This window comes from Corapipo altera, unplaced genomic scaffold (assembly GCF_003945725.1).
Source record: "Corapipo altera isolate COAL_440 unplaced genomic scaffold, ASM394572v1 53, whole genome shotgun sequence".
NCBI lineage: Eukaryota > Metazoa > Chordata > Aves > Passeriformes > Pipridae > Corapipo > Corapipo altera.
The window spans coordinates 9,710,910-9,735,761 of record NW_020884900.1 but is presented as its reverse complement, the minus strand read 5'-3'; the positions used below and the strand labels follow the sequence as shown (position 1 = coordinate 9,735,761).

Here is a 24,852-nt window from a genome sequence, read left to right as displayed (position 1 = left end):
AGATCAACTGCCAATGCAGAGTGTCAAAAACAATTTCCAAGTTAGGGCACAATGGCAACTGCTGATGGTGTTTTGTTGGTTCTCATCTGAATGTAGGGCCAAGCACCTCTGCCAATCCAGTTAATGTTTTCTGACTTCCAGTATGTTCTAGGAGTCAAACTCCTGAACAAGACTGAAGCACAAACAGCACTTGGAAGAGCTCTCTCTAATGTGCCCTCCTACTTCTGCTATGGTGTCTCTGCTGTGAAAAATGTTAACTTTTATTTAAAACAAATACTAGTTTCAAATATCCCTTTCCCTGCTTCTCTCCTATCCTTTTACTCTACTGATAGAATAAAAATCCAGTATCACAGCTGGGGAAGAGCACTACAGAGCCAACAAAAGACAACCAGACTGGGTGGAGTGGGATGTACTGTAGCAGTGCTACAGCTCTGAAACAAGACTAAAGGAGAAGATTTCACACAAACAAATCTGAAAGAGCCAGCAGCTAGCCTTGAGACACACATTACGCAAATCCACACAAACATGAGGGGTATTTCTCATGTTGCACTCAAATTTGACTCCATCCCACACCATTTTGCTATTCCGAGTCTTGACAGCAAACTGACATCAACACTTATTCAGAAATCCAAGGTTAAAGAAAATAGTATCTACATTAAAGAGATTAATCCCACTTTTTGTCATGCCTCCTGTGCTATATTTTGCTTTTCAGTTTTTCATTTTGGTTTTGTGTTCCAAATTTGGGTTATGGCAAGACAACAGGAACTCCAGTTGCTATGCATAAAGTAAACAAAATAAAGTCTCAGCCCTGAGAAGCCAATGCTCTACATCTTTAGATAATGCAAACATCAATACTATGTGCATGATGCTTAGGCATAAAAAAAAAAATCAGGCAGAAAAATCAGTCTCAAGACACTGACCAAGGCAGTTTTAAGTATGAAGTATGCCAGATGCAACAGAGCAATTCGGACACGGATTACATGCAAAAGCAAATGCACCAGTACCTGAAACTGGCACATTTTTTTCTAGTCAAACCCTCACAACTATTCAACAATTATTCAAATCTCCCCTTCCTTGATGAGCACTAATACTGCACATCTGAGTCTTTTAACTAGCAGCCACATGGTTTATGAAGCAGCCTCCCTGCCCGGTGAGGAAAATGATCGCCTCTTGTGCTGACCTAGCACAGAAACACATTTCATCTCAGCTGGAAATTGTTCTTATACAACCACTGCTCTCAATACACTAGAAAATAGTTTAGATACCTGATGATAGACATTTTAATGTTCTGACTGTGGATATGGCCATCAAAATTCCCACTGCATCTCATTCCTCACACACTTATTATGTTGATTTAATTATGTGCCTGTAATTCAGTTTACATTTTACAGGAGGCAAAAGGTAGAGAGATTCCAGTAAATGACACTTGAGATAAGAGAATGAGTTACTGGAGAGCACGATGCTCATTCTTCGCATATGTACCAGCCTGTAATAAAGGGCTTAAAGATTCACTTGATCAGAACAGGCAGGAAGCCTTGGCAAAAGCTAAACGAAAATTAATTTTCTGGAATTTAAGCTTACAAAGGTAACTTGTGAAGTACAGATCAGTGAAGACCCATCTTTGTAAATCCATGGACAGACAGCTTCAGTCTGCTGCTCCCCGCTCAGGTTTTTTCCCCAGCTGCACTGAACAAAGCTTTGCCCGCCCTCAATGACTGGGACACCAGGCAGCAGGGACAGGAGTGGAGCCGAAGCAAATGAGGTCAGTTCCATGCTGCGCTGCCTGGGAAAGCTCTGAACGGAAGTCCATGTGCTGATCACTAAGGAAAAGCTGAAATAAAACATCTAGCAAGCAGAAGGAGATTTAGAGATGGTTCGTTCCCCAAAATCTAAATAGCAGCCATGAGGCTTTAGGGCAAGATAAAGAAATTACAAGCTCTGGCTACTGTTCAGATGAGAAAGGAGCAGGAGAAAATGGAATCAAACAACTCTGAATCTAAAACTAGTGGGACATGAATAATTTTCCCAAGAATAATTTAACTAAAGACCAGACGGAATGAAGCAGAGAAACTACAAGATATGCCCTAATAACAACAATAAGTTTATTAAGTCAATGGAATTCTCCTCAGGGAAAACACAAAAATCAAAAGACCTCAGTCAAGTAAAGGTTGATGTTGGTGAGGGAAAGAGGAGGCATTTCAGAGGGCAAAGTGAATGTATATATATATATATATATATGCATGTTGAAAACTGGAAAATCTTTTTTTTCAGAAGTTAAAACCTGTCATCAATACCCAGAAAAATTTTTGACAACCTTGAAAATTTTTAGCATAACAATCCTCACAGAGTGGGAGAGAAAGATTTGTGATTTTATCTCATGCAAACTCATAAGCAGGTAGGAGTATATTTTTTTCATATAGAAGGTAATAGCTAAATCAAAAAACTCCAGCAGATTAATGGAATAAACAGAAACACACAGGCAAGCCTTGATGCTGATGCTGTTGCTGCTCACTCAAAATAACCATGTTAAAACAGATGTTTACTCTTTCCCCATCCCTTACAAATGGTAACATGAAGCTGAGTGCCTATTAGGAAGCTAATCCCAAACTACAGTATCACACTGTGTCCCAACGGACTTCCCCCCTCTTTTCCTCCCTGTATCACTTTCTCTCAACTCCATCTGACATGTGTGATGTATTTATGGTAAAAAGAAGCTGCTTCAGTGGTGTATTTTTGAAAATCTATTTTTTTCTACAGTACCCCAGCCAACCAAGTTCAAATCAGGAAATTAAAGTCCTGCATGTTAGCACATATTGTCTTGTACAACTGAAAGTCACAGGCAATCGAATCCTCTGTGCATGCATCCCTCCATGGAATCCCAAGCTCTGGGGGCAAAAATACTCCTACAATCTCTACAATGCACTACTTAAGGAATTGGATGGTATATTCAGACATATTTCATAGGCATATATTTATTTTGGATGTACTGACATACACAGATGTCTTTCCAATGCAGGAATTAAAAATTCCCTTTTAACACACCAGTGGCCAAACAGTTAACATACTAGCATTTTGGAAGTGGCTTGCACAACAGAAAGAGCAATTGCACAGTAGGAAAACTCCAGCAGGGAGACAACAATCCAACAACAAACAGGACATAAAGCATTAAATGGCAAGTGAACTCTTGAGGGCCCAAGACAGATGCAAAAACTGTTGGTGGTAGTGTGGAAAGATGTATTTGGTTAGCAAGTTTAGGAATATGTGGAAGGTGTGGAAATATTTATTAGTGCAAGGTGCTGAAAAGATGTACCGAAAGAAAGTTCACAGTCACTTATCAAGCACAGCTGTTGAAAAGCACCAGGACAAATTTCCACGTAAGATCTCAAATGAACTGAAATGCCACACACTAAAATGTATCAACAGTATTATTTCCTGTGCTGGTATAGTTCTGACACAACAGGTTTTAACAGAAAGCTCACAAAAATATTTTCTCCTCTTTCAACAGGTCTATGTTCATAGAATGCTTCTAGTTGGAAAAAATGTCACAATTTAAATTCTAAAGTCATAATGTTTACTAACTGTTACTTCCAGAAGCAAAATCCACACACATATTGAACAATGCCAGGTATTCACTTCTCCCAAACCACTACTATTAGGTGGTTATCAGTCAAAACAACCCCTGCTTTAAAATGGACAAGCTTAAGCCTTTCAGCATAAGCTGAAAATTCTCCTCGTGCACTCTAAAACTATAGTTATCTTGCATTAAAATAAATCACAACAAAGAAATATTTTCTGTGTAACTTTACAGTGCTATTGTTTTGATTTTTCTGCTTTGTAGCTACATTCATTGCACTTCAACAGTATCACATTTCAACTTTGGGGCTGTCAATATCACAGTTACACCTATCTGTTATTCCAAGACACCTTACTCAGAAAGCTGATCTGACACTGCACTACTGGTACCGCGCGTAGGCAGCTGGTGCACACGGCGACCCGTGGAACCCCACTAAACACAGTGTCCCCTGCTAACTTCAGCATAGCAGCCAGGAAACCAGGCAGGTCAGACTGCAGCAAGAATTCCACTTCTGGTGTGACGTGGCACGAAGATGAAGGCTAAAAGTAGTATATACGTGGAACAGGTCATGCCAGAGCATATGTTGTATTCATTCATTTCTTACCTTTCCCTTTACATCGCAGAGGTTACATCACCCATTGAAACACAGTCATAAGCAGCAGTAAGTCTCGTACACGAATCCTTCTTTCCCTGGGTGCTTTGGGGAAGCAAGAACATGTACTCAAGTGAGCATTCATGCCTCAGTCAGCTTGAGGACAAGGCTCTGCACCGAAGTCCTTTAGACCTTCTCACGGCTGCTGATTTCATCCACGGAACTGAAAGAGCATCTCAGCAGGACACTGCCAGCCTCCTTTTCAGCTCCCACTCGCTGATTGCCAGTCTCTGGCAAGTGAAATGTCAAGAACCAGGCAGGGGCGGTGTTTGGAGAAGGAGGGATAAGAGATTCTCACCATCCATCAACCTCAAAACCTATTCAGCCGACAACTTGAATGGAACAGGCATTTCATTCTCCATGGTAACAAGAGATGGAAGGAGGTTGGAAAAAAAAAAAAAAAGAGAGAGAGTACAGACCCGGGAAAATCTGATGTTGAAGACACAGGGAAAGTTGCAAACTTTGCAACTTCTCTTTGCTGTGCAAGTTGCATGCAGAAGAGGGGAAAGCCCTTTCCTTGCCTGCACAGTCCTCGAGACAAGCTGTCCCATGGTCATGATGAGGAACCCTTTCTGCGAGCAGTGTACTGACGTGGGGGGAGGAAGTCCCTTATTTTGCACCAGTCCTCCCCAGAAGAAAGACAAATGCCTTCTGAACACTGGGAATTAGGGAAAACTGCAGATTATTGCCCCACAGAAAACAGAACTTTCTGAAAGGGAAAAGATTCTGTCATTGCCTGTACAGTATTTCTTGTCTACAAATCAAAGCCACTGATGCCGACTCGGTCTGTGCCAGCGCTGACCACAAACTGGAGTGGAGAATCAGCATCACTCTCTTTGTCTGCTTTGCATCTTACATGGAAGAAAATGTTTGTTACTTCTGTTATGCCAAAACCCTCGGATGCACAGATAAAAACAAGGTATTCATTCTTTTCCGAGGCACACCAAAATGAAGCAGGGGAGTAGCTAGACTTAAAATTCGGGTAGCACCTTTGCTGAGCTCATGGGATCTCAGGGTAAGTCAGTTCTTATTAACATTTTATGCCTGGCCATCTTCTGAACTTTTTTCCCTGCTATTTTACATTCATAACTTGAGCTGTCACAGCCAGAATGTGCACAACAGGGAAATTACATTTGGATTCATGCACATTTGTGTTCCAAACCGGCCCCATGCAGCTACTGAAAAGAGTCTCTGGCTAAAGCACTTATGGAAGATAACCAAACAAAGGACTGAAAAGCTCTGTAAATCCTGGCTGCTGCCATCTTATTTTTTTCTCAGTTCTTTACACTGATTCTTTCCTGAAGAACACATTTAAATCTCCCTCCCCCACCCAAACCCACTATCTTACAATTTGGAGTTTGTTCTCACTTTTGTATTGCATATGGGACATGTAGCTGTGTAGTACTTTTTTTATAACCTATACTACCATCTTAGCGTTTTGTTACAGGTAAGATATAAATCTTTATTTACCATTCAGGACATTGCAGCCCATAAGGCATGTTAATACACATCCTTGTCCACTGAACTTCATCCTTTATCCACCACCAATCATTTCAAAGCCATGTGAATACAGTCTCACTTTTGAAAAATACTTTCATCCTCTGAAAAATGTTTAATCTTTTCCTTTGTCTTCCAAGACTCTGATTCTTGGGAAAACCAAAAGGGAACCTCAGAGGGAACAATCCTACAGTCACTTTACTTCTGCAGCCACTTGGTACTGTTCTCCAACTTATCTTCCAGAGACAGTCTTTTCCTTAGGTAAAGGGGGGCATATTTACCTTTTGAAATGTACCTCTGGTGTATGGTTTAGAAATATTTTCCCTTTTTTCCTAAAGAATTTAACAAGAAAATGAGAAACAAGACTGGTCCATTCTCTTTATCCCAGCCAAAGCCAACTAAAGTGGGAGTGACACACCTCAGCTGGAAGATGTCAGAGCCTCCTACAAGTCTACATAAGCAAATAAATGCTGTTGAATGCACCTGCATGATCAGATGAATTCATTTCTTTTCAGTTAGTTTTGAAGATATTTCAGAATTCCGAGGAGATATTTCCATCCCTTTTAAAATATATTCTACCCACATCTATTAAGATGAGGGTATTTAACATAAAAAGCTTTTTATGTTCCTTTCATAGAACAATCTCAGACTACTTTGTTATTTTGCTTTGTTACAGGAGCACAAAAAGGAAAGAAGGTCTTTTTGCCACTTGTCACAAAGCAGAGTCATCTTCCCTGCACTTACTGTTCACTCAGTTTCACCTTGATCCTCTTGAAGTTTTGAAAGCATTGTTGTTTATCTGCAGCTCAGGGAAGGGATTTTCTTTCTCTCTGAAGTTGATTCTAACGTACTTCAAAGACTTGCTGTCTATTAACATCATCCACTTGTCTTCCTGTGATCCAAAACCTGTACCTTTAGAAATGGAGAGCTTTCCCAAATCTGTTCTAGCAGCATGCTTTAGGCAAGGAGGAATATACTGACAATATTACCAATATTGAGAAATGTGGAAAAGCAGCCCAAGAGGAGACAGTTGTACCAGCCACACCCTACTGTGTGTTCTACTACAGCCACCAGAAAGTGAATGTGGATGTGTCTCACCAACAAGAGACACAGAGAAACAATTCTTGGAAACAACTCTACTATGAATTGCCTGAAACCAGCATCTCAAAAGGCACCCTACCAAGCAGTACTGAAGTGAGGAGTGAAGTGTGCCCACACAAAATCAAGGTCTTATCCAGCTTCCCAAAACAGAATAATAAACAGTACAGTACAGCCAAGATTTAAAGGACTGCCCACCATGTGTGCCTGTCAGGCAATAATAAAAGCTGGAATACATCAATAGCTTCAGGCTGGCTGAGAACAAAGCTGACTTGGGTTCTGATCAAGTTTGGTGGTCTCCACATAGCTCTTGCATTACAAAAACTACCATGTCAACTGGCAGCAACTTTACAGAGAAGTGAACCAGTGGTGAACTTCACTAGGACAGCATTGGCAGTGACACATCATAGCATCCTGAACTGCACCTGCTTGGGTAACAAATACATCTTCTGCTCTCACAGCTGTGAATCCAGAACTAAATTCCCCTTTTTCAAGTAGATGCCTGCTTTGACAACCTTTCCATGCCTACCAAGAACATTAACATGTGAAGTAACTTCACTGTAACACAGAATCCCACAGAATGGGCAAGGTTGGGAAGGGACCACAGTAGGTCATCTGGTCCAACTTCCCTGCTAAACCAGGGTCATCCTACAGCATATTGCACAGGATTGCATCCTGATGGTCCCTGGATATTTCGAGTGAGAGAGATTCCACAACCCCTTTGGGCAATCTGCTCCAGTCTGCAGTCACCCATACAGTAAAGTTCTTCCTCATATTCAGGTGGTACTTCCTGTGCATTAGCTTCTGCCTGTTGCGTCTCATCCTATTGCTTGGCACCGTGGAGAAGAGCCTGGCTCCATCCTCTTGGCACCTTCCCTTCAGATACTGACAGACATTGATGAGGTCCTCTTCCAGTTGTCTCTTCTCGAGGCTGAACAAGCCCAGCTCCCTCAGCCTTTCCTCATAAGAGATGCTGCAGTCCCTTAATTAATCTTCAGAGCCCTCCACTGGACCTGCTCCAGGAGCTCCCTGTCTGTCTTGTACTGGGAAGTCCATATCTGGACACAACACTACAGATGCAGCCTCATTAAGGGCTGAGTGGAGGGGCATGATCACCTCCTTCAGTCTACTGGCAATGCTCTTCCTAATTCACCCCTGCATACCAGGTGACATGATTTAGCAGCAGAATGCTTTTTACAGCTATTCCCTCAATACCCCATTAAATAGGAAAATGAGTAATCCTGTTCTACATTAGAAAGGAAAATAAAAATAAAATATATCGTGTTTTAAGTATTCATCCACTGACCAACATAGCAGAGACTAAGCCAGAATTTAGAATGCCCAAGAGAAGATGACGTGAATTGTGTTTTAATATAACAGAGAGATACCCCAGCCTTGGACCGACTCACCTGACACATAAAAATGGCAGAGATGAAATTCTCTCCTGTTCCTGCTCACAACCTTGAGGGGAGCTCCATCAGTCAGATACCCTATATCCACATGTACTCACAGAGACTGAGAATATGTCATAAATCAACACAACAGCAAACATCCCTACAAGCCACAACAGTGTGGGGACGGGCAGGGCAGCCACAAGTCACTCTTCATCAAGCGCATTTCTGGTCCTCAATGCCCTCCTATTTCATATAAACCACAACTCTTCAGTCCCAGAATAATGACAACAAAAACAAAAGAGGGCATTTATCAAGTCAACAGGGCAAAAGAGTAAAGTCCAGTGCTTTTGGTTTTGTTTGGTTTTTTGTTTTGGGCTTTTTGTTTGGGTTTTTTGGGGTTTGATGGTTCTTTCTTTTAAAGAAGAAATTTTTATTTCTGGGATTAAACAGAACATTAACCATCTAAGGAATAAACACCCATTTTTATTTCAGGTCAGAAAGCACTCACCATCACTGAAATAATTTATGCAGTTGTTAGGTTAACAGCTTTGAAGTTCCAGTTAATGTCAAAAGTTCATCTGCTCTGGGAAAGGAACATGTATTTTTTGGTGTGCCATTCCCAATTTCATCCCAGCTTAACAAAAGACAATTTCTAGAGAACATGGGAAAAGAAGTACAAATTTACACGTATGAAAATCACGGGATAAAACTCCTACTTTGCCTGGTTGAAATGCAGAAGTGAAAAAGAACAAGCAAAAAAGACAGATACTGAATGGTAAAGATTGAGAGGACAAAACAGTAAAACTACTACATATGAATTTTTCAAAGCACATATTAAAATGGTTTCTGGGAATAAAAAAGGCTAAAAAACATGATTAGAAAGCACAACAAAATCATACAGAACTCAAAAAATTCTTGAGGACAGCATTTTGGAAAGCCAAAGGATCTTGATTTAAATTGACAACCATGGCTGAAATATTTCTGAGCTATTCTCAATACAAGTAATTTCAAGGTAAGAATGAATATGGACAGAGTACACAGCCTGAGCTGACCTGATGACACGATGTCTGTGTCATCAGTAAAAGAACACACCTTGCTACTGAATTACCAGTCATTTCCAACTGCAGACACATCACCCCAAAATGGGAGGGGTAGACTTCATGCATGCAATTTTATCAAAACATATTTCTCTAATAAGTGAAATTATACTAATCCAATAGCTTCATAATTTTGAGTGTGCTGCAAAATTAATCAAAGGGAAGACTTTAATAAAAAGCTCTTCAAAACAATCAGCATTATTCATTCAGACCATTCCCATAAGGGTAAAGATTGAAATTTTAACATACTTGAGGTTAATTCTTTTTTGTTTTTTAATTAGTCAGAGTGTTTTTAAAACTCTTCATAAAATAGGAACCCACATTCAACATCATCCATTAAACCATCTCCACTACTTTAGAAACCAAAAGAATAAATGCAAAATCCTTTGCATTACAAGAGTTTCGTGTTTCATAAGAGACAGAGCACAAATGACTGCAAGACTCCTAAAAATTTGTTTGGCTAATGCTACCTCAAACAACATACAATGTCACCTCAATCTGCTATCCGAGAACTTGCAATACCACTAAACATTAATGACACATGGAGAGGTAAAAGCTATCAACCAGGGAACGAACAGCTTTCAAAACAGCATTAGAGGGATATATGTTTTGAACTCTGAAATGCTGTATCTGCAGTAAGGGTTTTCAGTATTTCACATGCAAACATTTTCATGCAAATAAATACATGTTCCTCTAAACTGAAAGAGCTTACAAGGGCACAATTAGCTGTTTTCATTGAGTATAAATCAGACAGCTGCCTGTAATTGGAACCAGGAGCAAAAGACGTATAAGAGATGCTTTCTTCTTTGCAGATGTTCTTCCAAGATTTAAGGGAAAGTTCTACTTCAAGAAATTAATATAATACTATCTAAATCTACATGGTCTATGGCTTTAATGGGTAAATTTACATGTGAATAGTTGGTTTCAGTTTTGGTTGGTTTTTTCTTTTCGTTCCCAATTTCCTCTAGGATTTTACCTATTTCGTATAAGACTAAAACGGCTACAAAGAATCTGCATGCCAAATTAAGCACACAATACCTCTGCAAATAAAGCTATCTTTTAACAAGAAGTAGGGGGGTCAGTGCAAATGAATCAGCACTAACTGCTATCACTAATGGTGCAGAGAAGAAAAATAAAACCGCTACCCTTTCATTCTAAGGAGGATCAGAAAAGGCTGCAAATTTTAACCTGTGAGTTTTACAGATGAAGAAATTAAATAGGAATTTCACATGACTGAGGCATGTTTAAATGTCTGTTTCTGTCTACATTTATAATGCTACTGAAATACAAGTGATGTCCAACACGTGCTTGGGACACAGGACAGTACTTACGGCAGCAGTAGGCTATGCCTTAAAAGTCCATCAGTGTAAAGAATGCAAAACCAATGGGTTGGAGTTTTTTTTGGGTGGGGAGCAGCGAGGGAGTGGAGAGAACACATCCTAACCAGTCTTATTTTCCACTAAGTCAGCATTTCAACAACTTAAGTATCTATAAATAAACTTGCCTTTTAAGAAGAAACTGATTTAATATAATTCTGTACCATTCTACAAATAAGAGTATTTAGGACAGATGACACAATACACTTCAGCCTTTATGCTACAACTAACTGCTCCCACGATTTCTAAACCACTTTCCTGTTCTACATGACGACTCCTGCTGGTACAAAACAGGGAAACCTCCCCTTCATTCAGGTAAACAGACAACCAGAATCAAAACACTTTTCAACATGCCACCTGACCAAAACATCGCAGATAAAGAAGAACCATAAATTACATATTTTATGCACTCCACTCCCAAGATACCAAAATGACAAAAGAACCAGCTGAGGTACCAATGCAGATGTGACCTAAGACACCTCAGGCACAGATAACCAAGTAACTTCTGCAACTTATAAAGCAACACAAGCTCCCAGCTGCTGCCTTCTCTTCCCCAGTGTAATAAAATGTAACACACATTCAGTTTACAGTATGATGCCATATTTTGGCTGGAAGGCATAAGAGATATGAATTTAACAATGTGTTAAATTGGAGTGTAGCACCTGTGTCTTACTACCAGCCTGCTTGATTTCCCCAGGGCTGGAGGATGTGTCTGTCACCTGGAGAGAGGCAGCACAGGCTGACTTACTCTTCCTCAGCAGAACAGCCTGGGTAAAAGTCCCAAACTGGACGCAGATCCTGGACATTGTGGTAGGGTGGGAAGCGAAAGCATGCTTTGAATCACAGAATTATTTTGGTTGTAAAAGACCTTTAAGATCCAATCCAACCATTAACTGTCAAGTCCACCACTAAATCAAGTGGTAGACTTGGCATCCCCAAGTGCCATATTTAGACATCTTTTAAATACCTGCAGGGATGGTGACTCAACCAGAATGCTACCAAATGCTTCAGAGAAAAAGGTTAGTCACTGAATGAAAACATTTGACATAATTTACAAGCATCTCTCATATGCTCTCCTCTGACCTGTCTGTGCCGATGTAAGAACTGAGGGTAAACATCATAACTCAGGCAACTGCTTCAAGTGACTGCACCACAGGAAGAAGCATCAACATCAATAACAAAAGAACACATTAGAGAAGGTTATGTCTCCTACAAAGTGCTTTAAAACAACCCCCTCTGTTGCAGCATGGACTCTAATCAAATGCCCGTATTCTCTGAAGGTATCTTACTAACAAACACAAATAATATGATGTGTAATGAAAGGGAATAAAGCCTTGTTTCCAGAAAATAAAGTAAGATAGTTGATTTTACCAGAGGGGAAAAAAAAAAAAAAAAGGTTGAAGCTCTCACTAATGGCTTTGTAAGTGTATGATTTCTAATGCTAAAAGCTTCCTGCACTTAGGTTATGAATTTGGAAGGAAGAAATTATGAAACAAGAGTATCTTACACATTTTCTCACAGGCATGTTAACTTCTACATCTCCTGTGAAGATAATCTGTACATTGTAGTTTTCTGCATTTTGAAATTTCATCACCTTTTGGAGCAGCAAGAAAGGAGATGTTGCTGAAAACATATTATCTAGGCTGACCTTGTGCTCACTGCTTCCCCACACAAATAAATGCCAAAATACCAAACCAAACCTTTCCTCTCTGACCTCCAAGTACTACTAAATATTCTGTGACCGCTTGAAAAAATCTCCTGTATTCCCACCCCCTCAAACCACTCCTCTGTAAAACAGTTAATCTTGAAAATACAATGCTGTCACCTTCCTTTTGCAGGTTTCTGCCATTGCTGTCACTATGGAAACAATCAGAACATCAAATATGTCAGTAAGCATGATTTATAAAATACAAAAGCATCAAAGGTAGAGACTCTACATAAAAAACAATCAAGAGAAAATTAGCTTTTTAGCATGGAAACATTGGCTTTAAAGATTTTCAAGTTCATATGAATTCCCAGGGCAATGCTGCAGTGAGCTATGGCCAAGGAGAAAGCTGCCAGTGCAGCATCATGCATGAAGTCACACAGCCAAAGGCTGCAACTAACTGCCAGGACAAGGGGGTTGTAATCTTCCCTTTTCCATCCATTTAAAACACAAAAATCAGATTAGAGAAAAGTCAGGATATCCCCAAAACGTTACACCAACATAAGACATGTGACAGGACATACAGACATTTGTTTCTCTGAGATTTAGAAATAAATTAAGGAAGACCCTTTCAGCTTGTTTTGCCTGTATTTCAACAGTGCATTCAGTCATGTTCCCCTCTGTTCATCATCTTCAATCACATTCGCATCAGAAGCAAAGGCAAAGCCAATTATTCATAGCTTCCCAACCAAACAGAGATTTAAAGCAGTTCTTAGAGAAACATCAGCTACAGAGCTTGGCTAGGATAGCTATTCTGTTCTGTTGTGGCGTCAGCAGCACGAAAGCAGAGCGTTTATTATCTCTGTAAGAGAGGGTTCATCTAAGCCCTGTATGTGCAGAAGAAGCAGTTTTCCCCCGCTCTCAAAGCTCAGCACATACTTCACTTTGACATGTTGACTCAATTACAGCACACGGTAGCCTCAAGGGAACAAATACGGCTTTTTGAGACAACTCCCTCTCCACCACACAAACATTCTCTCTGTGCTTATTTAGAAGCTTCTTACAGGGAATGTTTTGCCCTTCATCATCACATTACTCTCTCCTCACCACGTTCTAGTGATGCATCTACCCACTTCATTTTGCTCCTTTTCCTCACCTGTAATGTCTTGGAAAGTAAGCAACTATTCTACCTCAAATTTAGTTACTGAAGTTACACTATAGACAGCAAAAGTAAGGGGGACCTCTTCTTATGCCAAAATAGAATATTTCAGCTCAAGAAAAAAAACACAAGAAAACAGCTCAAACACAAGTCTGATCCCCTTCCACAAAAACCATGTTCCAGAAACGGAAAGAATTTTGATGCACTGTTTCCCTGGTAATTAATTATATTAGTTCACAATATCAACGAAAATATATGACAGTACAGAAGACAATTAAGAGCTCGAGTTTACCTTACTTGAAATAAGCCAATCCACCACTTTTGAAAAGTTTCAATAAATCCTAAATTAAAATGTTCAGGGAAATAATCAGTTTTTAGAACTTGACTCACATATTGTACTGTCTGAGTTTGTGTATTTTTCTATCTGGCTCTTTTTTTGTCCTCTTTTCAGTCATGTATGCCCAGGCTTGCTAACTCCCATTCACATCTCAGAAATAAGCATGGCCATGAGTTCCACAAACAAATTTGGGCATAATAAAAAGTACCTCCTGTTAGTAATTTAGGTTTGCTTCTGCTCAGCTCCTCTGAATAACTTTTTGTTCTTGCATAAAGAAATGAAAAAAAGGAAGGTTTAAATTACCTAATGCATTCAATACTTCCAAAATATATTACTTTGGATTTGTTATGTCTTAAAAAAAGTTTCAAATTTTTAAACTTGGAATCATATTTAGATGGTATTTCTCATTTGTGTACGTAGTTCTCTGCCCCTCTGTTTCTCTTGTATCCTTTCTTACCCTTTAAAGTGACTACAAAACACTGCACGTTGAAGTCTGGGTAACAATACGATATCTACACAATATTTTCAGTATTATCATCTATTGTGCATTCCTAAATCACAATTTTTAGTGCATTTCTAATCACAATTTTTAGTGCATTTCTAGTACAATTCTAAGACCGTAATTAGGTTACTCTAATCAGGCGGATGCTAATTACAGTGTGACCTCTAGCAAAGTCTGCTCTTAGGACTCTGAACAACCACCAAAGTCGGTGCCACAACACTGAGGTGAGAAAATTTAAGTGATAAACATGAAGAACTTTTGCATTTACTGTATGACTTCTGCAGAATCAAGTATGTCACTGCAATCAATAGAGGAGATCATTACAAAATCCCTTGACACACATGAAGGGAGTTTTTATTCTTTGAGCACATGGAAAGAAAGCCAAACACACAGTAAACTTGAGTTAACTTTTTTTCTGAATAAGAAGTCTATAGCATGATTTAAGGTACTTGAGCTTACTGCATACTGAGCTCCTCTTTTCTCAATGCATTTATGCAAACAAGTCTTCAGCAGTCAACACACTGAAACTCTCCTACCCTCTATGTGCCTTAAGAAAACAAAGTGCAAGGCAGAAAAACTGTTTCAACATTTCCTTGTGATGGTGGACATACCAAAAATGAAAACTGATTTTATCAGACAGCAAAATGAGCACTTCGCATTAATGGAGAAAAGTAGCCCGAGAGGGTCCTTAACCTCACTACAAATACCATACTCTATATGCTTGATGTGACAACCAGTACTACTGTAGAAATAAAGGAGTTTCATTATCTGTGATTCCATTGAAAAATACAGAATTATGGGTCTTGCTTAAAAAAGGGGATACAAAGGAAGCCATGACAGAACTGAAGAGGAGAAGGCAATTCTGTTTAATGGAAAAACGTACCTGGAGTCTGAAACACATGCACATTTAATCTCCTTGGGCTGTTCTTACTTAGTACTTGCTTAGCATAACCAGAAAATAAAATTGTGTCCATTACCCCTTCCCTTCCTTTGCTCATCTGATTAGTGAACTGAATATAACCTTCTTACTCTGCGTTCTTGGAGTTTATTTTTAATAGCTTAATGACAACGGAAAAGCCACGACATTGAGTAGCAAACACTTGCTATTTTCTTTGCCTTTCATGCGTTGCCTAACAGCAGCCTGAACTAAAAGATACATTTCATACACCTGCCCAAGATTCACAGACAGAAAAGAGAGAATAAGGCACTCCATGCAGTATAATCAAGCCACAAACATGCAGAGTGAACTTGCTCCTGATATCCTAATACTTTATAACAGAGCAACAAGAAGGCAAATCAGCTTTAGAAAACCTATTTATTTTGGAAACAGTGATTCTCAGTCATCTAACAGTCATCTTCAAAGAAAATAAACAAAATTCAAAGCATCCTACTGATCCTGGACGAATCAGTGCTGTTCAGGAGCCAGCACTTAATACTGCACATCCAAACATGGCTCTATTGGAGTCCACCAGGCTCTTCAGAGGAATCACACACTATCAGAACAATAGCCAAAATAAACACATAAACCCACGTACCCATTCTACACAGTACACCCCTGTAATTTCAAATATCCCTTCACATTGACATAACATAACCTGTTTGGTAAAAATGTCAAGTAACAAAAAAGACAAGATAACATGTAATTTATCGCCCAGCAAATACATTAATTCTATGAATTAACTGCATTGATAACATTTGAGCCCTTTTTCTTTGGCATAAAGTAGCTACCCTGCAGAGAAAACAGAACCTCTAAATCCAAATGACATTTGCCATCCATTCAGAGAAAGAATAAGATCACAATCATGTGGCATACCTTTAGCACATGTTTAATACAGTTCAGGAAACTGGAGCTCGTCAGCAATAAGCACAGTGTAAGAAGTTAGACAAAACAAAAGGAAACACCTGAAAACATGACTGTTGGCAAGGAGCTATTCCCAAGGAAGGATTGAGGAAGGACAGCATCTCACAGAAATTTTTCACACCCAACACACATTCAAAGCTACTACTTTGTGGAATCTTCTTGCTCTTCCTAGTTCATGGGAAATTTCATCTCTGCCAGACAAATCAAGGGAAACTGAACTGCAAATTCCATTAACTTGAACTCTGAAGCAGCAGCTCAGCTACTGTGAGTCACTGACAGCTGAGAACAATCCTGCCAGCTTGAGAGAGACACCAAATTCAATGCAATATCCACCCCAATATACTCTAGTCCACAAAAGGCAGAGCATCTGAAAGGAATCACACGGATGCTACTGCTTACTTGAGAGGGAGATAGATGTCAGTCTGGTTGAAAAACATCCCTCAGCAGGAAGGGCCTGCTTCAGGTAGCTGCTAATAAGACAGTCCCATGTGCCCAAAGCTCCTCAGCAGAAGTGCATTCCATGTTCAAATTCGGTATTTCTAACACAGAGGTCCAAAACTTTGCCCTGTGCCTGAATTTCTGGTTTGAGTAAGGATCTTAAAAGGGGGCTTAGAAAGTTTTCCTGCAGTAAGCTCATGTACTTACAATCACCTCCAAATCATCAGTTCTCTTGGTATGGAAAAGGAAGTGTAACATGCAGAATGCTGTAAGGGCTCCACAGATCCCTCTACAGATTCCACGTGTATCAAAGAAGGTATTCAAGCCTTCCTGCATCACGAATCAAAGCACAAAGAAACAGATACCACAGGACAGCAGGGATGAGCAATCAGCTTCTTTTGATATATCTAAAAGAATACACGGCTAAATCCAACGACATTTCAAATGAAGACATATTTCGTACCTTTGGTCTCATTGGGCTGTCTGATCAACACCTCTATCTTTTGCACTGTCTACTGCTTTTGTTAGATGCATAAAGTTACCACATGTCTACAGTTTAGGCAGCTGCATGGATATGGCAGAAGGCACACAGTAACTCATATAAAAGGGTGAGAGAAACGTCAAGAAGAAAGAAGCAACTTAATTCAGATCTCTTAAACTACATATTTTATAAAAGCAACACATTTGGAAATAAAATTAAGAGAGTTTGTTTGGGATGGGGGGAGGGTTGCTTCCTTTTAAGGAATCCATGCCTTCCCGAGGACAAGCACAAAAACACACATATCCTCAGTAACTGCCCTAACAGTTTTCAACAGCAAAGATTTGCTTCCTTTTAGGGCCTTGTCTACAACAGCAAGCTATAGAAGAAAAAAACCCAAAATGCTATTTCCAATTCAGCTCAGTTGTACCACTGAGTCTCACATGACTTAGCCACTAATGGTAAAAAGACCAAAGATGCTTAGCCTCAAGAGTACCATGGTAATTGCTAAACTCAACCTTAGAGGAAATGATTATTCTCTACAACCCCCCAAATACAGAGAATTACTCTTTATGATTATCTAATAAAATTACAACTTCATAACTAACCTCTTCCAGGACAGATCCTTACATCTACCTGCTACCTCTTGCTATTAAACATATTCCTTGCTTGCTAGCAAATCCTTCTGCATATTGTATTCCTCATGATTGCTCCTCACCACTTCCTGACAGAAGAAACATGACAAACACAACTGGAATCTCTAATTTGATGCATACTGTTGTTTCATATGTCAGTCAGGGACACACTCCTGACACACAGAACTAACTCTGGAGCTGTATGCAGTAGATTACTTAGTTCAGTGTCCTTACACTAAGAGATTAAAAGTGTCCTTAGTCAGAAAGGTTTTTCTCATCAATGTTATAAAGCAACAGAATCAGAGAACAAGATCTTGCTCTACCAGACAAAATTATCTATACACAAAACCAGGAAAAGAATCTTGCCTTGCCTTTCATGATGTCAAAGACATATCCTGAACTTCAGCAGGCCGATGGTTAACGCAGTCTCACAGAAATAGACCAATGCTGACATATTTCACATATACAATATTGAATATTTACTTTCATCTACCCCTCTTTCAAGTACTAATAATTTCCTATAAACAAAGTTTTGTTTATTTTCTGTAAACTAAGTTTGACCCTCCCCTCAGTCACTGCACCTTTGTATGCCTTGCACACTCAATATTTCACTGACTGGAGAGAAAGGTTTTGAGAAATTCCTTGCTAAGCACTCACAGCAGAGCAATGCCATTAGGCTTATTCCCCATCTTATAACTAGTCTTGCCAATTTGATAAAAGCCTGTTCAGTTAATGCTCAGGTGCCTAAGTTACTATCAGCTCATGTGATAAACATAAGAGTTGATGAGGAATTCACACAACTATGTAGGAAACGGGTAGTTATGCATACCTCTCAGCCATTCCTTCCCATGCAGTTTACAGGGTAGGAATGGTATTTTTATCACTGTGTTTTTAGGGTCTCAGAGATTTCTCTAGCTCTAAATTCAGATCTGTTCAAGAGATGAAACATGCCTACCTTTAAGGTTCTCTGGTCTGCAGTGCTGCAGAATGCCATACAATTCACACTAAACCAGAATCTAACAGTGCTTTGATGGCTGATGCTCATGATTTTATGAGCTGGTAGATTAGACTTTCTCCGTTGCAAACCTAGATACAGTTTAAGGTGACAGGTTTGGCAAGTCTGAATTTATCAGTTCCTCTGAACATAAATCTGCATCAAAGAGGATGGAAGTTAAGCGCTCCCCTTTCAGCAGTGCCTTTGTTCAGAAGCCAGCACACAGAGCAAAGTCAACAATGCCTGGTTCACAAGCACACCCTTCAGCTGGGGGGGTGGGGGGAAAGGTAAAATGGGTCCAGATTAGAGATATACAGGAAAGAAAGATCAAAGAGTACTTAATTTTACACACATATGAAAAGCATTGCACACGGGCTGTGCAAGCAACTGTTTTGTTCTAAACAGAAATCATTCAACAAGACAGTGCACACGCTACTGTGTCTCCTTAAAAACATGTCGAGTGAGGAAACCCACAACCTGAGTGTTATTAGCACCATGCTCTAACCAACTGAGCTGATCTCAGGGCTGTGTAGAGACCATGTACAGAAACTAAATGTAGCAACATAAATTCACTGTCTCTCGGTTCTGTTTGAAAACTAAGGTTTAGGGGTTTTTGCTTTACAAAGGAGAACTTCCAAATCGGTACACTTTCCAAATTCTTCAAATAATCTCCTCAAATTAATTGCAGGGCTGCTTTCCAGCCGACAGGAATCACCCAGCAAATGCCAAGCTTAGCCAAGTCCCCCCTCTCACAAGTCAGCCACTTGGGCAGCAGCTCCATGTGATGGCTCCTCATTGTCTTTTCCTCTGCCACAACAGAGCCAAGCAGGCACCTGACACCAATCCAGACAAGAACCTGCTGAGAGGAGCAGTGAACCTGAACACATTTTACTATTTACCCTATCATGCCAGCCAAACAGAGCAGCTTAGTGCTGCTCTCCATCCTTTCAGATGCAGTCAAACTGACTTTCTGAATGGAATTTTAAGACACACTTTGTTTTCATTGAGGAAAAATTCCCTACTGCCTTCCTCTACACTGAAAAGGTTTTGATCCTGTTCATACCATCCCATCAATTGCAGGCTGGCCACACATAACATAAATAGTAACCTACAGTCTGGGAGCTCCCTCATCATCATTCACCTAGATGCAAACGGGAACAAACCAGTACAGCTAGATGTCTATATCTGGTATTAGTTTGCTCCCACTTATTTGTAGCTACAGCTTTTAAGTAGAATGTAGCAAGACACCATTCTTGAAAAACCACTCCCAAAGCTTATTCACCTTTCTTCTCCCTTTATACCTTTTTATACTGTTTGTCCAACTGTTCTTTTTTTAAACATTTTTTTCCTAAAGAAAGACAGCATCTAAGATTGGTATGCAATAATGTAGATTTGAATCAGCAGGAAGCATTAGGGAGGCAACATTAAAGAGTTGAAGAGAGGCTGCCAACTCGCCCTAATACCTCAATAGCAAACATGAATTAAATGGGTAAAAGAGACTTACTAAATTATTCAATCTATTTTCATTAGAAAGCTGACTCTTTGATGTTAGATTATTTCCTGAATCTTTCTACCAATCTTTTGTATTATATGTTTGTTCTTCCAATCTTTCCTTTGGGCAGACTATTCCATACTTTAATATATTTCATAATCTCATTCCCTTGTTTCTAGTTATGCCCCTTCTCACCTTACTAATTTAATTAGTTTCTATCTTTCAAGTATGTGCCTTTCAAATATTTGTGGACTCTTATCACATCTCTCAGCTACACTTCCAGTTATCACACAGCCAAGGCAGGCACGTTTGCTCGTCGGTCCCACGGTCTGTACTTATTTGCCATTTGTCCCTCCACTCTCTTCAGTTGTTTTACATCTGTCTAGAAACAAGATGCTTGGGCCTGTACAATTGACAAGTTAACTCTCACAGTTGTTCAAGAAGGAACTTCTCTTTAATTTTTGTAACCCAAAACCATATTAATTTGCTTTCATCTACCCCATGACACATCTGTAAACTGATTTATCTGCTGCACAGGTATTCACTCCAGAGGCTTCCGATGCTTGAAAACACACTACTGCTTCTCCAGTTTCACTCATTCCCTGAAGAACGCTCAAACACATTTCAGACTACACTTTTTTTGACTGAATTCTCCCCAGTGCCTCCCCGCAAATAGGAAATACTTTATTTCAATATTCTCTCATTTGTTCTACTAACTCCAGTTCTTCTCTGTTAGTGTCTTCATCTATATCTAATTAATTTCTAACATTCAGCATCTTGCAATTTTAGGAAGACCGATCCTGTAATAAAGGTGTTAAAAACACGCATTTTCCAGTCAGACACAATGATGCAACAACTTCACATGGCTAAATAAAACATTTTTCTGCACTACTGTGCTTACATTTCCATGACTTCCTGTTGAGAGTTTCCTACTCTCAGCCTAAATTACCTAATGCAAAAGACCAGAACAGACAAACTGAGGTATCTTAAGCCAGATAGGACACACAGTTAAGCCAGGGTGTACTGATAGAAGGCAGCAGCCATCCCCCCTCCTTCCCCTCCCTTCCCCACCCATTAACCGGCTGCACGTGTCCTTTGTCGTGCCGCCACTGCCTGTGCTGTGGCAAGTAGGTATTTTTCTGTTTTAGATTCAGGGCATTGTACATCTGCACAAATACTTGTAATGGCACTGTGCACCACACCGTGTAGGGACAGAGGAGTGGGGCTCTGTGAGAACTTACGCCACTGAAAAACGTCTGTGAGATCCTGGTCCTAAATTCCCATTTGTAAGCCCCACCTCAGCACAGGAAAGTAAGTCAGAAATCCTGTAAATTGGGAAGTCTGCAAAAACCCAAATACTTCTCAGGAACAGACGTAAAGAGAGTCCTTATGAGCATGTGAACACTGAAGATTTCTGCATAGTCGGGGACAAGATGAATTGAACACAAGGTAGATCTGTTAAGGAGCTGAATTCTTTCACGGATTAGAAAAAAACCCGATGAAGTAAAGGAATACAAGAACACATTGTTTATTGGAACTTTCTCAAAAGATTTGGTCGAGTCCTTCACAAAGGGCTACTCAAGTCACTGTGCAGGCAAGAAGAACAAAGTACCGTCACAAGCAGGAAACTGGCAAAGAGAAACAAAACAAGAATCACTGATCAGTTTTGAGCGTGGAAGAAGGGTATTTGTGGAGCTCTCAAAGATTAGCATCTGGTTTTTTTCAGGTTGTTATTAAATAGCTCCAAAACAAAGCAAAAACTGAAATAAAATTTCAACTGAACGCAACTTTGAGTGAAGTGGGTTGAATACATAAAATAACGTGGATTATTTCAGGAAATTCTAACAGAGAGAGCTCTTGGGTAGTTTGGGGCCACAGCAACAAAAAAAAAGAGAAAGAAATAAAAAGCAGAAAGAGAAGGAGGTCTTTAATTATGAGCTACAAATTACCTGCAAGAATTTATGTTGTGTGTCAGTGAAAACAGTAATTTGATCAGCATGGTAAAAAAAGTAAACAAGACATTCAGGAAAAAAAATATTAACATTAGATATATATTAACATTCTTTAACATAAACACACTAAAGGTGAAGCTCTATATTGAGACTGTAAGTCCAGCTTGACTGAAACTAGATTTAGCAGAAAGAAAAATTCTCAAGAAAATGCAATGAAAAATATCAGGGCAAAGAATACGCTTACAACTGAGGGGAAAATATACAGCAACTATTTCAGTACCCTTGAAATGACAGACAATAGGCTTGGAAGAATTCAGGTGCAATCAGTTATATCTAAAGCATTCCCAACACATCTGCCTGTTATCTCTGCTGGTATCTTCCAGAACAAAGCATCCAGAAGGTCCCTAGGCAATCCAGTCTACTGTTTAACTGCTTGTAGTGTTGGAAAGTATTTTCCTGAATTCTATTCTATTTATACAATTTAAGCCCTTTACTTCTGAGCAATGTAAACATGGAGGATTTTTTTTCTCTCTTTGCAACACACTAGAAAATTTTAAAATTATTTAACTTCTCGAGCCTGAATAATCCTGATTGTTCCATTATCTCCTTATAGGTCTCTTATTACTTTCTCCTGAGCTACTTCCAGTTGGTCCTCATCTTTCCTCAAACATGGTGTGTGACCCTGAAAAGGTCCAAACATTTTAGGTCCCTTCAGATTATTACAAACAATAGCAGGTGGCACTGAGTTATTTACCAAGGAATCTACCTGTCCATCCACTTCCCCTCCATCTCTCCCATATTAGCCATCCTCCTAGCAGTCACTATCTGAACCCCCCCTTTCCCCTCCCCTTCTCTCTCACTGACCTAAACTTAGGCCTCCTCTTCCTCCTAGCCATATCAAGCCCAGCAGTACAATCAATCTTATGTTCTGAGTGAGCTTCAAATTCAAAATATGCCCTAATTCATGCACTATGAGCAGTTGCACAAGTTATCTCCTATGAAGTGACACTACCCATTATCCATCTACCAGTAATCACACTAAGCAGGAACACCCTGAACACCCTTGTCACCACCCAGGAACACAACAGCTCATCTCATCCCGGCCCCTCACAATAAATGGGGTACATCACCACAGCCACCAAAACAAACTGCACCCCATTCGACCCCCCAGAAGGAGAGTCTGACCCGGTCTCTGGTTTCAATGCAGGGTATCCCGTGTGTCTCACATGCTGGGCTCCTTCATATGCATTGTTGGCATTTTTGACTCCTGTACAATGGACGATCCACTACAACATCTGCTTCTTTTCCACAAGCCTTTTACTTAGCTCACCTTCACTGTTCAACAGTTGTGCAGTTGATAAAACTTGGCTAAACAAGATTTACCTCAAGTAGCAACCATACATACAGTAAAATTTAAAGTCAAGTTATTTAAAGTAGAAAGGAGGAATTAAGGGAGAAGGAAGCCACACATACCCATGTAATCCATTATCAGAGCAAAAGCTAGCAATAAATACGGAAATATCTTTAGTTTCCACAAATGCAAAGGAGACAGCCATTTATATATTTGGAGTATTTTTAACCTCCTTGTATTTCAGTGAAATGCATGAGCTTAAATCTCTTCAATGTCTCTGAAACTCTCACTAATAATTACATAATTGTCCACTATGAAGATTCTATCACTTCCTCCAAAACAACTCATCATCAGGTACTAGAAACAGAACACCGTATTACACATATCACTTCTCTGACTCGATATGGCATTGTCTTCTCCTTTTTTATTCTCATTAGTGCATTTTATGATGAAAAGTAAGCCAAAAAGGAGACTGGGTTTTATAATAAAATGATTCTGATATCAAAGAAACACAGTAATGAAATTACAGATGGAAATCTTTCTTTTAGGTGTTTGTGCATGAACAAATGACACCTGAAAGCCATCATACAGTATTTATGACAATACCTAAAAATTCACCTAGGGTTCAAAACAGGAAGCTGTGTTTTGTGACCAAATTGTCAAGAATGCTTGACATAATTTGTTCCAACTATACTGTCATTGCTATTTACATTACAGCACACACCAAAAGGCTTCAGCCAAGGTTAAGATTGTTATATATTACATATCTACCCTAACAGGTACACAAGCACAAAACTGCCCTTTTTACAAGGGCATATAGTAATAGGACATAGGGGAATGACTTTAAACTGAAAGATCACAGGTTTAGTTCATATATTAGAAAGAAATTCTTCACCATGAGGGTAGAGAGGCACAGGAAGACATCATACAGAGAAGCTGGAAGTGTTCAAGACCAGGCTGGATAGGGCTTTGAGAAACCCAGGCTAGTGGAAGGTGTCCCTGCGCCCATGGCAGAGGGGCTGGAATTAGATGATCCTTCAGGTCCCTTCCAACCCAAGCTATTCTAGGATTCTAACTGTATCTTTATCTAATCAGATTTCTGTATGCCTAACAAAAGACACATGCTGTATCACATACTTTTCAAAAGAAATGGAGACAGCACACAAGTAGAACAGAAGTATTATCCTAATTTGACAAAAACAGAACTGAGGTAGCAATGAAGTGAACTACCAAAATTCACATGAAAAGCAGAGCGAGGAGCCTAAGTCAAATTTTCTAATCCCAGTTACAGCATATTAATCACAAAACAATCCTCCTGTA

The 24,852-nt window shown here is 39.6% G+C and overlaps 1 protein-coding gene across 4 annotated transcripts in view; it reads right to left on the bottom strand.

Moving 5' to 3' along the window:
* Positions 1-24,852, bottom strand: part of NDST2 (N-deacetylase and N-sulfotransferase 2) — a 132,797-nt gene that overhangs the window by 85,701 nt on the left and 22,244 nt on the right. Inside the window, exon 1 of one of the 4 annotated variants that reach the window (XM_027649365.1) lies at positions 4,179-4,320. The exons of 1 other annotated variant lie outside the window; for it this stretch is intronic. The gene's annotated coding sequence lies outside the window, so the exon portion shown is untranslated. Of the gene's footprint in view, positions 1-3,924; positions 3,949-4,178; positions 4,321-24,852 lie in introns of those variants that run through there. 2 more of the 4 variants (XM_027649366.1, XM_027649363.1) reach the window with 2 other exon arrangements.